Raw genomic sequence first — 20,107 nt, forward strand, 5'->3', positions numbered from 1 at the left:
CTATAAACTTTTATAAGCACATGGGTAAATAGGAATTATGATTTTCTTTATATCTATATGAGCCCGACTTAATAAAGACATGCCCAACTGGTGTGTATATTCAGGTGAGGGATCTATTATAAGATTTCCTAAAGCCTTAAAGACTGCATTTTCTATCGTTAAACTCATTAACAAAGAGGAATGGTTAAGTAAAAAGATAACTGGTTATGTTCTAGTTTGACTTCAGCTTGTATACTAATAGATGAGATTGTTTTGTGAGTTGTCTGTGCTAGGCATGATTGATACATGTTTACATTGTGAAAGTGGCATTACCTACCGACTATGACTTTATTCAGCAGTATAATATTAATGACTATAGCATGCCAATTGTGTCTGTAGAAGTCATTGTATACTAAACAAGTTGTCCAATGTAAGTGTTGTCACAAAAGTTTGCACCCTTGTTGAGCTAACAACCCAACAGCTTTGTGAAACATGGAAACAACCTTGAAATGTGGGACCTTGCACAAGGGGGGTTGAATCTTCGGAGAAGGCTAGGCTAGTTTCCTTCTCAATCCAGGTGCAAGTGTTGAACCAACCCAACACTTCCAATTCTACTTCTAGACCTATTCTAACAGCTTGTAGAGGAAAAGGGAAGAAGGAAATGCCAAAAAGAAAGGAGGTGATGCACCAAGATAAGAGATGTTCCTCTCTCCACCCGGAATGACACAAAGAATCAATCAAAATACCGTGGAGATGCACAAACTTTAGTTGCATGAATGACCCCAAACGCACGTATGGAGGTTAGGATTCGTTGAATGTCACAAGGGGAGAAAGGTTTCCCACAAGTCACACTCAAAAACAAGTTAACACAGCATATACGTGAGAGAAAGCCACAAAACATACGCTTATAATGAAGGTAAGAAAACATACACAACATGCATAAGTCGAAGAGAGGCAAGAATGATGATTTTAATTCATTCTTAGGCCAATGGCCAAACTTACAGTTGCAGAAACGCAATAAAATATACAAATCTTCAAGAGAAGTGAAAGAACAGAGAGTAGCTCAAGCCAACATGGAGAGAACCCTTTACAATGAAGCTTAACAACTTATATATCGCAAACTGGTCATAGAGAAGAGACCAATGGTCAAAGAGGGGAAACCTTGGCCCCGGAGTGCATAGGAGAATGTTAGTCCGGGAAGGTAGGGAAGTGCACTGACATGGTTGTGCATGCAAGACACCCATCCATACTCCGACAAGGCTATCCCAAGAAGGAAAGTACTTCTAGATGGCAGATTGCCTGACATTCCACAGTCAGAGCATATAGACCTGACATGAAGGCCATTAAGCAATTATAAATAAGCATGGCCTTGGACCTCCACTTGATGGCAATCTTGCAAAAATCATTAAATGCGCCCCTGTAGCTCCATAAGTGAAAGTAGACAAGTCGTAGGAGTTGGTTGAGCATTAATAGCCTTGAGTGTTGATCACGCCATTTGGAAGTGTTGATGTCATTGGAGGTCGAACGTCGAGCCTTCAAGAAAATGTTGGAAGGGAAGAAGAGGCAGGAACCTTGGAGTTTGTAGGAATGAGAGGGAGGAGGACTCCAAGTTTCAGTGTTTGGGGAAGATGGGATACCTCTCCCCAAAAGGCAAGGGGTAGATTGGTTCCTCGGACCCTGGAATCTGGAAGGAAGGGAAGTTCGGGATTCTAGGGTCTAGGGGGACGAGATACCTCTCCCCAAAAGGGAAGGGGTAGACCGGTTCCCTGAACTCCGAAATCTAGAAGGAAGCGAATTTTGGGATTCTGGGGTCCAGGAAGATGGGATACCTCTTCCCAAAAGGGAAGGGGTAGACTGGTTCCTTGTTCTTTGGAATTCGAAAGGAAGGGAAGTCCAAGATTCTGAGGTCCGGTGAGACAAGATACCTCTCCCCAAAAGGGAAGGGGTAGACTAGTTTTTCGGTCTTCAGAATCTAGAAGGAAGGGAAGTTCGGGATTCCGGGGTCTGGGGAGACGAGATACCTCTCCCCATAAGGGAAGGGATAGACCGGTTTCCCGGACTTCGGAATCTGAAATTCCTAAGAAAGAAAAGGGAAGGAGAAGGGACCAACGAACTCCAAGGTATGAGGGCAAGATGCAAAGGGAAAGGCCCGAAGCTGCCTCCTGTCAAGATAACACTTCAATATTTCATGATTCCATTGGTTTTGTGCTTGATCAACTTGGGTAGTGTTGGTCCATGGAACATATCTCCGATCGATTCTTGCTGATGGACCAAGGGTGTCATAAAATGACAACATTTTGGCGACCTCTACGAGACGCTTGCCTGCTAAGCATGAAATTTAGAAGCCTTGAGCATCCATTGGGCACCGAGTCACTGGAAGGACCTCAAAACATGTGCGTGCCAACACTTGGAGGGAAGATGGAAACTAGAGTATACATTCTGTTAAAGAGAATGCAGTAGGTGCAAAAGCACTTATGAAAGCAAAACAAACTCTAAGCTAATATTTACGTTGTCATCAAGACCCTCTTTAGAAGCAAGGTTTGAGATGAATCCCATTCACCAGGATTGGAAGAACTTCACCACCAAGCCTAGAGAGATGAAATGCGTTGGTCTCTTTGCAACCAATGATGACATATGGACCGCTCCAGATAGCATCAAATTTAGAGTGTCGTCCGGCTTTGGCTCTGCCCACATCCCTCTTGAGAACTAGATCTCCCTCTTTGAAGACCCTATTAGTAGCCGTTTTGTCAAAACTTCTTTTGACTTGCTCTTGATGAACCTCAAGTGTATGCATGGCCTGGTTTCTAACTTCTTTTAGCTCGATCAGCTCAACTAGCCTCACTGTTATGACATCATTTTCTGTCAATTCCAACCGATGTGCTAATTCAAGAGAGGGTAACTCCAGGGAAGATGGGAGTCTTCCTTCCCATATACTAGCATGAAAGGGGGGTTACCAATTGCCCTCTTGGATGTGATTTTATTGGCCCATAAGGCTGTCCTCAACTTAGTATGCCAAGACCTCTAATTGTCTTCAATTGTTCTTTTGATTATCCTGATGAGGTTTTTGTTGGAAGACTTGGCTAAGCTATTACCTTGAGGGTAGTAATTAAAAGATGTCTTTAAGTATATACCATGCTTAAATGCCCAAGAACTAATTTGGGTTCCAACAAATGTCTTGGCATTATCTGATATGATGGTGGAGGGGACACCAAATTTTGTCACAATTCCATCAAGGAATTCCAAGACTGACGCCTCTGTGGTGCCTTCCAATGCAATCGCCTCTATCCACTTGGTGAAGTAGTCTATTGCGGCCAGGATCCACTTGTTACTAGCACTAGAAGGTGAATTTATCATGCCGATGAAGTCTAAACCCCATTGTGCGAATGGCTGATCTGCTTGAATAGGGTGTAGAGGAAGGGCAGCTAGCCTTTGCTTTACAGAGAAGAAAGCGTATTTCTTGCAATTCTTCACCCATCTATGTGAGTCACTGAATAAGGTTGGCCAATAATAACCAGCCCTCATTATTTTGATAGTTGTAGTCCTTTGCAGAGAAGTGGCCCCTCGGAGAGCCATCATGAAACTCCCCTAATAATTTGCTGACTTGATTGTGCTCAACACATCTTAACAAGACTCCATTAGAGTCTCTTTTGAAAAGGGTGCCATCCACTAAGATGTAAGGGATGGACTGCAATTTGAAATGTCTTCTTTTGGTCGTATCTAAACCTTGGGTGTATCTACCTTCCATTAAGAAGGTGGTCATGTCACTCACCCAACTGACTTGAGTGTTGTTGCTAGTTGGTTGATCCTCTTGTAACACAAGGGCGGCCTCTGAAGGGGTCTCAAATAATAAGACAAGCTGTTCACATAGGCCCTTGCCTCTTACAAGCTTGGTGATCTTGATGTTGATCTTGTATTCCATGATCTTGGTTATCCACCCAACCCTCTTTTCACCGATGTCCTTGTTTAGAAGGAAATCCTTGACACTTGCATGTGGAACTAGGAGCTGGATCCTTTTGTTAGACATGTGTCTAAACTTCTTCAATGCTCTTAAAACAGTGAGGACCTGCTTCTCTACATAGCTATACCTAAGCTCATAATCTTTTAATCCCTCATTGTAGAAGGCAATGGGTCGCCCCAAATTATCATTGTTCAGCTGTGTTAGGACAGTTGAGATGTTGGATTCTCCTCGGAAGGTATAGAGGATAAAATCCTTTTCATAGTTAGGATTGCCAAGAGTAGGGGCCTGAGCAATTGCTTGCTTCATTTCTTTGAATCCAGCCTTCCCTTCCTTCCTCCAATTGAAAGCCAAATTTTTCTTTAGCATGGAGGTGAGGGGTTTTACCATGGTGGCAAGGTTGGGAATGAACCTCATCACAAAGTTGATCCTACCAAGCAAACTCTGTAATCCTTTCTTGTGACTGGGGAGTGGAAGAGAAAGAATGGCTTCCACTCGCTTTGGATCAATGGCTAAGCCTTCCTTGGATACAATGTGTCCCAACAATCTTCCTTGATCAATGGCAAATGCACATTTGCTTGGGTTCAAGGACACCATATTCCCTGCATTTCATGAACACTTGCTCAAGATGACCAAAATGATCAGCTGGATGCTTCGAATAAATAGTTATACCATCAAGGTATATAAGCACAAACTTTGCTAATACACCCCTGAAAGCCATATCCATTGCTTTTTGAAATGTGGCAGCTGCATTGGTTAGCCCAAAAGGCATCTTGCAATAAGCATAGGTACCCCACTTAGTAGTAAATTTAGTCTTGTATTGGTCTGACTCTTGGACCAAAATCTGATTGTAGCTTGAATACCCATCCAAGAATGAATTTTTTTTTGAGCCACTGACCCTTTGTAGAATTTGTTCCATGGAGGGAAGGGGATAACGATCCTTATGGGAGGCTCTGTTGAGGTCTCTAAAGTCTACACATAGTCTGATTTCCCCATTCTTCTTCCTTATAGGGACAAGGTTAGCCACCCAAGAGGAGTGTTTGATAGGGAAGATGATATTGGCTTCTATGAGTTTGGTTAATTCCTTCCTCATTAGTGGCTCAATTTTGGGGTTTATTGGCCTTTGCTTTGTCTAACTGGTTTTGCATCCGAGTTAAGTTCTATAGTATGTTGGGATAGGCTAGGGTCAAAACCCTTCAAATCTTCATAAGTCCAAGCAACTATGTCATCATATCTTTGACAAAGCTTAAGAAAGGCTTCTTGTTTGGTTGAGGAACACACCTTTCCCAAATTTAGTGACCTACCCTCAGCAACAACAATTGGCTTATAATCACCCTTTTGTGCAGTCAGGTTCATCTTCTTCTTCAATTGATCATCCGAGTTGAAAATACCTTCCAAGATAACTAGACTTATAGGTAACTTGTTGGAGTTGAGCTGCATGATGTGATCTCCATGTTGGTTTTGCAGCATAGGCTGATTTCTAGTAGAAAACTTGACTTCATTTTGTAAGAAATTGACAATTTGTTAATCATTTTTGAATACCTGCCAATTTGTTTGATTGTTTGGGACGACAGGCCTTACAACAACTTGATGTGTTGTTCCTTCCTGCTTGCAAGATGCGCTGGTATGTCAAACTGAGCATCCATTGTTGCAAGCCTATCAACATACCTATTCTGATTCCTAGGAGTGCTATGGATGTTGAAGGCCTCAAATCCTTCAATCAAATCCCAAACCTTGTGTTTGTATGATTTGATTATGTTGTTCTTTGTTATGTTCAGAGCTTTGATATGATTAACAACCAACTCATTGTCCCCAAATACTCGCAAGAATTTGATCTTTCTTCTTTGTGCAAGTTGGAGGCCTTGAACTAGGGCTTCATACTCAGACACATTGTTGGTGCAACCAAAATGAAGCCTAAAAGAGAAGAAATATTTCTCCTGCTTACGAGAAACAAGCATTACAACAACACCTGCACCATTCTTGTTTCTTGAACCATCTTGAACCATCAAAAAACATGCTCCATTACCCCCCCTGGGTTTTCTTGTGTCTTGACGAGGTTAGGAATAGGAGTATCCTCCTCATGAATAAAATAGGTGCCAAGCCCGGTCTCCTTAGTCTCGATTAATGGATCAAACTGAAAAGCGTTGCCCCACTCATCTAGCAAGCAATTAGGAACCTCTTCTAGAAGAGTAGTAGGTTCACAGACAATACACTCCCCCCTCTTCATGCAAAGTGCAATTCATGTTTATAGGGTTGGGGGTGTGTTACTAGCCTAAGTGGATTGATATATAAGCATACAGAACACTGATTTGAATTACAACAATCATGGCATAGTACGACACTGGCATGGAACATGAATCAAACCCAAAAGAGTATGCAATAATGTTGTACTATATGCAACACAAAGATATATCATATTAATTTCCACAATTTGGCACCTTCAAATGTGCTACAAGTCTGCATATAAAGAGTTTGCGGTTGGTTAGGCCATCAACCGTCATACAACTAACCCTTAGTTATGACTTAAACTATTGTTTTCTTTTAATACATTTCCAAAAAGTCTTATTTACTAATTAACCGACTTACATCATCCCCCCTCAAAATTTGTCGTCTTCCAGACGACACAAAACAACAGAAAAAAAACTATCTACTGAGAGGGACAAGAGGGCGTCTCTGTTTCTGACGTGGCATGCTCTCGGAGGGTCCTCAGATCTCTTTCAGCAATGAGTTGTTTTCCCTGAGTTGCTTTAAGAAGCCTGAGGGCATCCATTCGGTCCTTCTCAGAGGTAGCCAACTCCTATTCCTTTCCCAGCCGGGTGGTTCTTTCTTGTGCCACTTCTTGTTCCAGAGCTTTGATTCTTTCCTTTAGCTCACTCTCTCGCTGCAGGGATAAGGCGTGTTCTCCTTCCATTTTGCTAGCTTTCCATGTCACCCCTTGGAGTTGTAAAAATGTAGTACGGAAGGTCCGCTCCATGGTAATGAGGGTCCCCATCACTTCCTGATCTCCTGTATGCCCTCTAAGAATCTGTGGCACCCCCCAGTTTGCTATCATCTCCAAAGTCTCCTTGTCAAGCCAACCTTGGTTTCTCATCTTCTCAGAGAACTCCCTTTCACAGCCCTCTGTCATAAATGCCATTAGGGCTTCCGCTGCCTTCACTATAGCACCCACATTGGATCCTCGAGAATGATCTATCATCCTCTGTGTAGCTGTCCTCATTACTTCCAACTCTGAAAAAAATTGCTGCGCAGCTGCTTCAAACCCTCTGGCACCCTCTTCTGGTGAAGACGTGCTGTGCCCTTTCCCAGTTTCTCCAGTCCTCGAGCTCTCCTCCAGTTGGCCAAACCCCAACGATGGTGAGGGTGGTGGCACCTCTATATCCATCTAGAACCTAGCTAGTAGGCTGTCAGCTTCCACCTCCATATCTTTTTCCTCTCCTAGATGTGAGTCTCCTGAATGTGTTTGATGTGTTTCTGCTTCACCCTCCATATCCTTTTCCTGATGTGTTTCTCCTGTGTCCCCTCCGCCCATGGTTGGATTGCTAACTGGGTCAGTTAGTGGTGTAACCACCAATGCTATGGCTCTCGCCGCTTCCACACCCCTTGGTCTGTTTATATGGAGGGGTGGGCCCCTGCATTATGTCGCAAAAAACCCACTAGTCTGGATTGGGATGAGGCTCCCTGGAATCCTGGCACCAAGTGTGTTGTGGACGAAACTTGTGGTGGCCTTGGCACTACCTGTGTCGTGGTCGGAATCTGTGGCAGCCTAAAAAGTATTCTTTTCTTTGCTCCCCATCCAGGTGCCACTGATGTGCCTATTGCCTCTTGTAGTCTCGCTCCTTCCTCTGTCTGTGCCATACCCGTGACTTCTGCATTCCTTGCCTGTTCACTCTCTTCTCTCTCTTCCCTCTCTAGGATGGTTTGGTTCCACTTGAAGCGGAACTCCCCTTCGTCCTCGTCTGATGAAGATGAGGACACTATAAGTGCCTCCTCCTTGCCTGTTTCTTCCTCTTCCTCCTCTTTCCGGGAGTTGTTTTCTTCTTCCACTCCAACCTCCATAACCTCCATGCTTGATGGTTCTTGTCTTGTCCTCTTCCCGAGTGCTTCCATGTGTACTACTGCAAAAGTGTCCAAGTGTAGCTAGTGGTAAATGGCTGGTTTGTAGGGCTCCACCCGATTCGCGGCCACAAAATCCCCTCTATGTTCCGGCGCCACCTGTGTTCTCAATGCTTCCAAGAAGAGGGCAATGATATGATGTGGCATATACAACGTTTTATGCTTCAGGTACATAGCCTCTTTTACCCGACTAGATAGTACCCAACCCCAGTTGTATATTTTGTCGTTGCTCAGTCCGTACATAAGGCGTAGCATCTATATGGCAACATCTGATGCTTGGCTTGCCGCAGTCAGCTTGCTCTTCAGGACGTCTATCACGCATCTCCATTTTGGTGAAGTGATGTATGACTTTATCAGGCCTCTTCTATTATTGTTCTGCCACAAACTGCCCCATTGTTCTTCTGTTAGCGTATTGCCACATATGTGCTCCAACAACCTCTTCTTTTCTTCTGTAGGCATTCTGGCAGATGGTTTCTTCGCTGAATCCCCATTACTTGGGACGTCGAGAACCTTTTTGAACTCCTTGGGCGCATAAGAAATGACCATCGTCTGTCCCAAATAGTCAATCACTGATCTATGCTTGTGCTGCTCATATCCATGGACCATGGCTCGCAATATGGGCTCAAATTCTTTTAGATTGAAGATAGGCATGAAAATGATTTTGTCCACCTCCGCTCTTCGTAATGCAATTTTCAGGGGGTGTTCGTCCTCATTGCTTCCCGACCACCTTCTACATTTGGCTCCAGTAACTCCTTCAAATGTCAGGTTCTCTACAGTCACTGGTTCTTGCGTTTTCTCCTAGCTTTTCTTGCTGGTCTTGGGAGTGGCCATGTTCGTTATACCTGTCTGTTTGTTGCTGGAAGTATCGGCTTTGTAACTTATCTCGTAACTACCCTTTTTAGGGTCTCCAAGGCTGCCTCTCACCATGTCTCCTCGCTCTTCCACCTTCAACTCTCTGGCGTACCCTCCTTTAGGCGTACACACCTTCTTTTGTGTGAACACTCTGCTTGTGTTTTCCTTGCGCTTGCTGCCACCTCCGCTTCCTTGTTCGTATGCACTCTCCTTGTATGCGGAGTTATGCCCCGTCGTCCACCCTCCTTGCAGAATTGCTTTGTTTCTATGTATGCCTCCCCTTGCGTACATCGCTTCCACCTTCACACCGCTCCCTTTGCTTTCTATGCGTACGCTCTCCACTGCGTACACCTCCGTCTGGCTTCCTCCCGCATACACCTTCACAGGGCTTCCTCCGTTTGCCACTTCCTTGTATGCCTTGGCATGACCCCCTCCTTTGGTTTCCCCTCTGTGTATGCCTTCCGCCGTGTACACCTCCCTGGCCTCCTTCCGCGTACACCACCTCCGTTGTGTACACCTCCGCAACGTACACCTCTGTGACGTGCACCTCCGCCTGAGCGTACACCTCCATGATGTGCACCTCCGCCTGGCTTCTTCTGTTTGCGGACCCTGCGCGTACACCACCTTCCACCGCGTACACCTCCCTACACTCCCTTCGGCTTGCTTCCCCTACGCTTTCGAAGTTTGTCTTCGCGGCAGTTATAATTTCGGCATACGCCTCCCTTCCAATGCCTTCACTCACCCGCACACTTCCCCTTGCGCGCCTTTCCCCTTCATGGGCTCTCTTCATGCCTTTAATTTTCTTTTTAAAATGCGTCCAACCCTTTTTTCTTTGATTTGTCTTCTAGTTTTCCCTTTTTGATTTTTTCCTCCTCATTGCCTTCTTTTTTAAAATACTTAGGCCATATTGCTTCGACTAGATTTTTTATTTTTTCTATTTTCTTTTTCCCTTCTCTTTTCATTCGTATTTTTTTGACTTCCATTCTCTTTTTAATTTTTTCCTTATTTCTAAGATTTTTTTGGGCCCACGTACCTAGCTTTTGTAATTTAGGATCACTTTCGTCTTCATTGCTCCGACCTATTGTCAAGTCGTACCCCAACATATTGATAGCAACATGCTTTCTTTCCTTGTGAATTTTGAGTTTTGATCCATTCAGTGGGTCCTTGATAGGATTGTCGCCCAGGGTTGACAATTTTATAGCTCCATTTGTCCCTACCTCCCTTATTTTATAGGTTCCTAGCCATCGGATTCGAAACTTCCTAGGCCGTAGTTCATTCCGACCGTTATACTTGAGTACTAGCTGTCCCGGCGAGAACTTCACCTGTAGTAGTTGTTTGTCATGCTAGAATTTTCTTCTTCTTTGTGCTACTTCCATGGCCCATTGTGCCATTGTACGACATTCATCCATTTTAAGTAATGTAGCCAGTCTCTCCTTTAGACTCTCCTCATCTCCTAATTGGTTATGGACTGCTATCCTCAAGCTGGGTACAGTATACTCTACTGGCATCACAGGCTCCTGCCCATACATGAGTTGAAATGGAGTATGCCCAGTAGTGGCTTTGTAAGTAGTACGATAGGCCCACAAAACAACACCCAACCTTTCCTCCCAGTCCCCTTGTTCTACTCCGCAAGTCTTGTATAGAATGGATACCAATACTTTGTTTGTTGACTCTGCTTGCCCATTCCCCTTGGGTAGTATGGACTTGACAGCGTGTGAAAAATTCTGAATTCCACTGTCATGGTGCGTATCACTTGACTCACAAAACGTACACCCCTATCATTGGTGATTTGTATGGGTATTCCGAACTAAGTTACGATCTGTTCATATAGAAACTTGGCAGTACTGAGTGTTGTGTTACCCGAGAGAGCTTTGGCCTCGGCCCACTTTGTAAGGTATTCTGTAGCCATGATTATGTATCGACATCTGTGCACATTGCTTGTCCTGAGTGGCCCTACAAAATCTATCCCCCACCTCTCGAACAACTCCTAAGGTTGGGATGGAAAAAGAGGCATAAAATCTCGTTTGAGTGGCTTACTTGCCCTTTGGCAAGTGTCACAACTTGACACCCATTCCCGCGCATCTGCATAGAGTGTAGGCCACCACAACTCTGCTAGCAATGTTTTTCTTGCCGTAGCATCTGGGCCCATATGCCCTCCCGCTAGTCCTTCATGTGATTCCCTAAGAACCCCAGGAATTTCTTCCTCGAAGACACACCTTTGTAGTATCCCATCAGGGCCCATTTTGTATAAAAGCGCATGAATCAATTGGAACCTCGTTCTTTTCAGTGCTGTTTGCCCTCTCGGGTAAACGGTTAAATGCAAAAAGTAAATGCGCAGAACATAATGGAAATATATTAAATAACCAGCCTCTGTATTAATTCCACAATCCATGTACAATAAGTGCTTATAACATTACATCTGACACGACTAACTTGATCCTACTTCGAAGAAAAGGTACACAATATATAATACCCGAAGGGGCGCGACACAACCGTCGCGACTCCAACTACCTACCCGTCGGCTAACTAACTGACCGCCGTAACTCATTATTACCGACGACAACATAAACATAATATAACAACATAACCTAATGATTATTCCCGTCAACATCATCCCCCCCAAGAAAAGAAGTCGACTCCGACGACTTAATACAAAATAGAGATGAACGACAAGAACTACTGACGCCAGTCGGGCCCGGATCTTATACACTTCCGGCGTCCTCGCCTGAAAACCCTTTTTTGCTACCATCCGATGCTCAAGTGCGGATTTCACCAATATTGCTTCCTTTGCGATCACAGTCCTCCTGTGCCTAACCCAAACTTGTCTGCAAAACACGTTTTTCAGTCTCAGCTTCCACCAACTGCTACTCAAATGATATTGTCTCCCGAGCCACTTTGTCCTTGATAGCCACCCGTGTTGCTCTCTCGGCATCCAACTCCTGGGTACGCTGAACTAAGTCTCACACGACTATTGCCTCCAACCTGGTGGTCAGGTCCTCCCGAGCCCTCTGTGCATCCACCAAGGCAACCTCACGTCCAACCGAGACATACTCCGAGTTCCTCAAAGCGTACCAGTCATGCCTGGAGGTGGCCACAATCCGCTGGCACAAATGCACAATCCGCTGGCACAAATGCTAGGAGACACCTCACACTCCCCAAAGGCTAAAAACTGAACTGAATAACTCCCTGGTGTCATACAACTGCGCGGACCTGCAATGCCTTCCCTCAAACTCTGTTTGTTCGCAACCTCCAAATCCGTCTCCCTCTACGGCTTATGGCTTCCCTGCCAATGCTTAGCTGCAGGCTTCTTTCTCACAATACGGACAACCACAACACTTCCCGTGGTCTTCTGTAGCTCAAAATAAACTGGGGGTCTGGGGGCAACGCCCCCAGCGGGGTCGAGGGGCAGCACCCCCGCCGCCAACACCAATTTACAACCTTCAGAACCCCACGAAAGTCCATGGCGCGCATCATTTCAGTGATATTTTAAGATGCCAAAAACCCTTCTTTTCCACTCTGAATTTCCAGTGTCCTGGCTTCAAACTCCAGCGAATCATTTTAAATCTGGCCGCCGTCGTTTTTTTTTTTGTTGTTTTTTTGGCACTGTAATTTCCCCGATGGCATCCCGGCCATACAACCTTCCTGTACGGTCAACAACAGCACTGGCACCTCCGATCGTGCGGTCAACAACAGCACTGGCACCTCCGATCGTGCGGTCAACGCCCTCCACTGTACGACTGTGTTTGTTTGTGCAGGGGTTGCGTTTATGTCTTCGTGCTCCGCGACAGCAGTGGTTTCCACCGCACGGTGGTGGACATGCTACCGTACGATGGTTCCACCGCACGGTGGTTCCACCGTCGGTGTTGCCACCGCCGGTGGCCCCACCGTCGGTGTTGCCACCGCACGGTGGTGCTATCGTACGGTGGTTCCACCGTGGCTTTCTTTTTTTTTTTTCCGTACGGTCAGCTGACCCATACGGCCATACGATTTTTTTTTTTTTCTTCTGCTAGAGAGTCTTCTGCTGGGGTCCCCTGTCTCTGAGATCGCCCTTCATCCTTCTTAGTTTTCCTCGCCCAAAAGTCTCCTGCTTTTGTCCCGTGCCTCTCGAGTCGCTTGCTCGGTCTCTTAGGTCCCCTTCCATCCTCCCGGGTCCCCTTTTGGGCTCTCGGGTGTCTGTCCGGCCTCTCGGGTCCCCTGCGCGCTTCGCGTGGTAGGGTTTCAATTTGGGCCTGTTGGTGGCAAGTCTATTTTCAATGGCCATCGGGAGACCTGGAACCACAAATTCTACAGGGACCACTCTGAATTTCCAGTGTCCTGGCTTCAAACTCCAGCGAATCATTTTAAATCTAGCCGTCGTCTTTTTTTTTTTTTTTTGGCACTGTAATTTCCCCGATGGCATCCCGGCCATACAACCTTCCTATACGGTCAACAACAGCACTGGTACCTCCGATCGTGCGGTCAACACCCTCCATTGTACGACTGTGTTTGTTTGTGCGGGGGCTGCGTTTATGTCTTCGTGCTCCGCGACAGCAGTGGTTTCCATCGCACGGTGGTGGACGTGCTACCGTACGATGGTTCCACCGCACGGTGGTTCCTCCGTCGGTGTTGCCACCGCCGGTGGCCCCACCGTCGGTGTTGCCACCGCACGGTGGTGCTACCGTACGGTGGTTCCACCGTGGCTTTCTTTTTTTTTTCCGTACGGTCAGCTGACCCATACGGCCATACGATTTTTTTTTTTTCTTCTGCTAGAGAGTCTTCTGCTGGGGTCCCCTGTCTCTGAGATCGCCCTTCATCCTTCTCGGTTTTCCTCGCCCAAAAGTCTCCTGCTTTTGTCCCGTGCCTCTCGAGTCGCTTGCCCGGCCTCTTAGGTCCCCTTCCATCCTCCCGGGTCCCCCTTCGGGCTCTCGGGTGTCCGTCCGGCCTCTCGGGTCCCTTGCGCGCTTCGCGTGGTAGGGTTTCAATTTGGGCCCGTTGGTGGCAAGTCTATTTTCAATGGCCATCGGGAGACCTGGAACCACAAATTCTACAGGGACCACGGTCTCCTTCCCGTACATAAGAAGGAGGATAATAAAGATTTTGAAGACTGCGGTCTTCCATACAGGGTTCCAATCGTGGCCAACACTCTTCGGATTATCTACGTCGCCCGGGTTTGGGGCGTCTCCCTTCCAATATTCTTTGTATTCTGGTAGGTACACCTCTGTTGGTTGCTCTGGTTCCTCTACTTTGAGCCTGTAGCTTTGGAACATTTCGTAATCCTTCATTTGCCAATGGAAGAGCCTGTTAAGTGAGCATACCTCATCTTCAGAACATCCCTCCAATTCGAGCACCCCTTCACTGTTCGGCTCCATCGCGTTCTTGCCCTTGCTTTCATTGGGACCCCCTTCCCCTTTATTAGAATCCTCTGAGTCCGAGTCTGAAGAGGCGAGCTCTTCGCCAACATCTTGGGTGTGTAGGTCAATGGTACATTTCCGCCCTCCCTTCTCCATGGAAAGTGTATTTTTCTTCCAGTTGTGGCTTACCCTCGCGTCGATCAACCACGCTCTCCCTAGGATGGCATCATAGCCTTTCTTCTTCGAGGGAATAACCACGAAATCTAACAGGAATGGTTGCGTACCAATCGTCACTTGCTGGGCCATCAACAGGCCGAGTGGCTTAATGCCGTGTTGGTCCGCTCCCACCAGGTTGAATGTGGGTGGCCACAGGGTGGGCTTCCCCAGCCGCTTCCATGTTTCTTCTGGTAGTACATTCACCCCAGATCCACCGTCCACAATGGTGTCCTTTAGAATGGTCCCACGGATACCCATTTCTACCACAGCTGGGTGTCTACCACTGCTCAAGGCTAGTAACATCGGGTCAGTCGAAGGGCTGACGGAAACCTCCACCTGTGGTGTACTCTTCGAAGCGGTGGCGGGAACCCCTACCTGTGGTGCACTCGACGATGCGGTGGCGGGAACCCCTACCTGTGTTGTACTCGATAATGCGGTGCTTTGCACATTGGTGAGGATGGCAGTCCTCAATTGTGGCATAGAGTCTAGAAGGTCTTTTACCTTTATCGGCACCTCTATCTGCAAGATTTGCCCAATGATGTTATTTTCCTCTTCCTTACGGGATGATGTACTCGCCACCTCGTTGTCCCGTCGTTCGGTCGTCATCTCATGTTCAATATTGGCCTTTGCCTCCCGTAATCTCTCCTTCTCCGTACAGGGGTCGGGATAAGTGGCTTTTTTCGTCTGGGCGCGGGTGATCGCCAGTACTTCTTTCTCACGAGTCTTCTCAGCCTTCTCAATGTTGAGGAGATTAACCCCTGCCTGCAAGCAATTTGCATCCTCATGGTCGCCTGGCCCACACCAACGGCAGAGGTGCTGAGGGGTGGCTTCCTTCGTGCAATCACGGACGAAGTGCCCCCATTGATTACAGGCCCTACATTGGATAATTGGCCGGCCCTTGGCGTCATACTGGATACGGCTTCCGTTATTGTTATTGTTGCTATTCCTTCCGCCGTTGCGTCTGTTGTCCCGGTATCCTCCAGATGATGCCGTTGTGTTAGTATGTTGGCCGGTACCCGCTGGTGCGGATGTTGTGGCCTGCTCCGTGAACAACACCTGGTTCATTTGCGTACCTCGGGTTTTCATGTTGTATGGGCACTCCTTGGTGGAGTGTCCCATCACTTGGCAAATCTCACAGAATGCCTTCTTTTGGCAAGTACCCTTTGTGTGCCCTTCCTCTTTGCACTCAGTGCACCATATGTCCCCTTCGTTCCGACGAGTGCTTCTCATTATTTTGAATTCCTTTCTCATTCGCTCCATGTCTTTCTGGAGCGCTTGCACCCATTTGCCAGTCTCGTCGTCGCTGCTGCTTTCCTGTGAAGAGTCATCGTCCTCGGATGAGGATTTATTACTTTTCTTCTTCTTTGATGTTTTGTGTTCGCTCTCCAGGTCCATCGCCCTATTATAAGCGTCGTCATATGACGTCGGGGGTACAATTTTCATCTTCCTCCGTAGGGAGGATTTCAACCCTTCAACGAACCATCGTTTCTTCAATTTGTCTGCGGGTTGGCTTTCCATTTTACCCAAGAGTTCTTTTAGCCTCCGACTGTATGCCCGTACTGTCTCCCTGGTACCTTGTTTGGTATTGTATATCTTCGTTACAATTTCATTGTCATCACGGAGCAACCGAAACTCCCCCGTGAATTCCTTATGTAGATTGGCCCATGTGGCCACTTTTTGCTTGTCCACATCAGAGTACCAATCTATGGCAACTCCTCGTAACGTGGCTGGGAACTGCTGTACCCAGTCATCCTGGTCTGTTACTCCGTTGGTGGACCAAATGGTTTCACATGTACGACAGTGCCGTAAGGGGTCTTCCTTGCCCTCCCCTGTGAACTTTGGCAATTTTTGTTTACTCGCCATCCCACTGCTGGGTCTCGCTCCTCTAATTCCTTGTGTGCTTGTACCTGGCGATCCTCCGCCTCCTACAACTGAACCTCCACTCGTGGGTCCTTCGGAAAAATTTGCTGACACTGAACCGAACAAATTGCCTCCCATACGGTACCCTTGTGCTCCCTCGGCACCTTCGGTTGTACCGTCACCTTCCGCTGTCTCCCTCCGGTTGGTTGTCTCCCTTCGGTTGTCCTCCGAAATGGACAAATTCTTTAGCAAGTCTCTGGTAGTGTCGATCAGGTTTAGACTTCGCCTTGTTTGTTCCACCAACTCTTCGCGGCTTCTTACCCTACGGTGGTATTCTGGCGAACTGTAGAGTTCTCCTTCGGCACCCTCCGTGACTCCTTCTGGCAGCCCTACAACAGTGTAGACAGTGTAGTTCTTTCCGTCTATCTCTGCCTCCGCAACCTCCGTGACACCTCCTGGGTTCCCTTCGGGCAACCCCTCGGCCGGTCGTCCCTCGGCAAGCTGCCTTAGCCTACGCCTTCGTTCTATCTGCTGTCTGAGATTCAACGCGGTTTGTGCCACTTCCCATTCGTCACTCTGTATCTTTTTATTTTTGTCCTTATTTAGTCTATTGGGCATAAGTCACTTCCATACACAGCAAACACACGCCATGTACACAAAAAACTTTTATTATTTTTATTTTTATTTTGCCTTTCGGCCACAATTTATATCAGCAGTGTGTCGGGATTATTACAAGGTTCAATTTCCTCCTGGCCTGGTGCCATCTCGTTCCGTTACTTGTCGGCTGTTCTCTTCGTAGCGTTGCAAGATTTGTTGTCGTCGCTCTTCCTAGGCAATCTGCTCTAGGCGGGCCTGTTGTGCCAGCAATGCTTGTGCAAGCAAACGGGGGAGGTGGTTCATCAACCGGTTTACTGCAGGGCTAACCTCCAGCGCTGTCCACACGGCACTTGGTGGGATTTCTGCCTCCGCTGCTTCTCGTCGAACGTATGTCTGAATGGCTACCTGGAGCAAAATTGAAAATTCTCGCGTTGCCGTGTCTTCTCCTGTGTAAAGTTCTGTCCGCGCGTCGTCGGCCTCCGGGTTTACTTCACCAACGGGTAGGCCCATTGTGTCTGTGCGCCATCCGTGTCTTCCGTTCCCGAGTTCGTCTAGGCAACGGTGCCAAATGTTTGCCCTCTCGGGTAAACAGTTAAATGCAAAAAGTAAATGCACAGAACATAATGGAAATATATTAAATAACCAGCCTCTAAATTAATTCCACAGTCCATCTACAATAAGTGCTTATAACATTACATCTGACACGACTAACCTGATCCTACTTCGAAGAAAAGGTACACAATATATAATACCCGAAGGGGTGCGACACAACCGTCGCGACTCCAACTACCTACCCGTCGGCTAACTAACTGACCGCCGTAACTCATTATTACCGACGACAACATAAACATAATATAACAACATAACCTAATGATTATTCCCGTCAACAAGTGCCAGCTTCCTTCTTTCGCTTGGGGGCATCTCCTTCGGGAACGTTGCTGTGGAGAGATATTGTCCAAGCTTCTCGTACCAAGATGCCAAGACTGCTATTTGGAACAAGTGGCCATCTGGAAAATCCTCATTCACTCCCCCTTCTGCCTGTTCTCTTGATTTTATTCTTGAGAGGTGGTTAGCCATTACATGGCTTTTTCCTGGTCGTACCACAATGTTGAAGGTAAATTCCTAAAGTAAGATCAGCCATCGACTTACTCTCCCTTGGATGACCGGTTTATTAACCAGGTACATGAGTGCCCGGTGATCCTTGAAGAAGGTAAAGGGTGTGGCTAGGAGGTAGTGACGGAATTTCTGCACTGCGTACACCATCCCTAAGGCCTCTCGTTCTGTGGTGCTATAGTTTCTTTTTGCTTTTGACAATAGGCGGTTGGCAAAGTATATAGGGTGATCCAAGCCCTTGGCTCCTGCTTGTGCCAAAGTGGCGCCAATGGCAAAGTTGGAGGCATCTACATGCACATGAAATTTATTGTCCCAATTTGGGTATATTAGGATAGGTGCACTTACAAGTCTGGATTTGAGTTCCCTGAAGGCTTCTTCTTGCTCTCTGTGCCATACAAATGGCTCCCCCTTCCTCGTGAGTTTTTCTAGCGGACGAGAGACCTCAGCAAATCCCTTAATGAACCGCTGATAGTACCCCACATGGCCAAGGAAGGATTTTACTCCTGTAACATCTTGTTGTGACGTTTTCACACATCGCCCCATTGCAAATGGGGAACCATGTTTTTTTGCTTTTTAGGGTTTGTTTTCTAGGTCTTTTAGGGTTTTGTCAGTTGGCCTTTGCATTTTTGAGTGCTGTCGGGGAGATCAATAGGATAGCAGGTCCTGCTGGAGTGAAGTCCTGATCCTGAAATTTGGCTAAGTCTGGAAACTAAAAAACCTCAAAAAACTAGATTTTGCAATATAACTCCTGGAGGTCTGAAACCACTCTCAAACATCCTGAAAGTATATATGGAATATAACTTAAAGTATAAGTTTCTTATACTTAAATGTTATATTCCATAAAAATTATCCTGTCGGAGAGTTCGAAAAGTCAAATTTCGCTCCTGTCCTTCACTGAGGATCCAGAGCGCCCCTCTCAGGAGGACCAAGGCAAAAGCGCTCCTGTCCCTCTCCAAGGGACTAGGGCGAAAAGACTTATTTGAGCCATTCCTGGCCTTGTTTGGTCAAATTGAAACATCAAAGGCATAGTGAAGGACGAAATGAACATGATAAAGCATCCAGACTTGATCAAAAACGATGAAATGATGAAGTTTTTGCCTAGAAGGTCAAAAGTGCTCCTGTCCCTCACTGAAGGACCAGAGCGCTTTTCTTTATATGCACAATTTTAGACCTTTTTTGGACATTAACTTTTATTCATAGCATGAAGTAAGGTGAAATCTTCCCTAGCAAAGGAATTTCGAGGTGAAAAGTGAGACAATTTGGCTAAGAGTTGAAAAAGTGCTCCTGTCCCTCACTGAAGGACCGGAGCATTGAATTTCAAATTCGCACTATCTTTGCAAGATTAAAGTGATTTTATGGTTTGAAGAAGTTAAGGGAAGCATGTTTTGTCCATTGAATATAATTTAAGCGGTTCACAAAGGAGTAAATCAACCCAAATGACAAAAAGTGCTCTCGTCCCTCACTGAAGGAACATGCCACTTTTTCAAGTTTCTCTTCTTTGTTTGATATTTTATGGCAAAACTTGACTTGGATGGGAAGGACGAATGATGTTTTATGCCTTGGACGCAATTGAGAGGTTTAAAGAACAAAGAAGTATGCCAAGATGTAAAAAGTGCTCCCGTCCCTCTCCAAGGGACCAGAGCAATTTTCCAAAAAGTGCTCCCGTCCCTCTCCAAGGAACCAGAGCGATTTTCCAAAAAGTGTGAATTTCCTGCAAGGCCAAGGCAAGTTTGTGATTGAAATGAATGGAAGAGGACATGATTAGCCCATTGAAGATAATTTGGGAAGCTAGCAAAGGACGGATAAGCTTGAAGTTGAAAAAGTGCTCCTGTCCCTCACTGAAGGACCAGAGCACTTAACATGTTATCTAGCCTTTTTCACCAATTTTGGACAAATTGAGGCCAAGGCGCAAGTTTGAAAAAGTGTTTAAAATGCCTTGAAGTGGAATTGAGATGCGAGAGTTGCAAATTTTGACGACAATTGGCAAAAGTGCTCCCGTCCCTCACCAAGGGACCAGGGCGCAATTTCCAAATATGACCATTTACCTTGCATTTTGAAAGGATATTTTTATTACCAAGGCTCAAGATGGAGT

General features: G+C 46.3%; 1 protein-coding gene across 2 annotated transcripts in view; it reads left to right on the plus strand.

Annotated features, from left to right (window-relative positions):
- The window catches only part of LOC131035120 (protein-L-isoaspartate O-methyltransferase), a 122,168-nt gene that overhangs the window by 74,465 nt on the left and 27,596 nt on the right, over positions 1-20,107 (plus strand). The gene's annotated exons all lie outside the window — the stretch shown is intronic.

This window comes from Cryptomeria japonica, chromosome 6, assembly GCF_030272615.1.
Source record: "Cryptomeria japonica chromosome 6, Sugi_1.0, whole genome shotgun sequence".
Classification (NCBI taxonomy): Eukaryota; Viridiplantae; Streptophyta; class Pinopsida; order Cupressales; family Cupressaceae; genus Cryptomeria; species Cryptomeria japonica.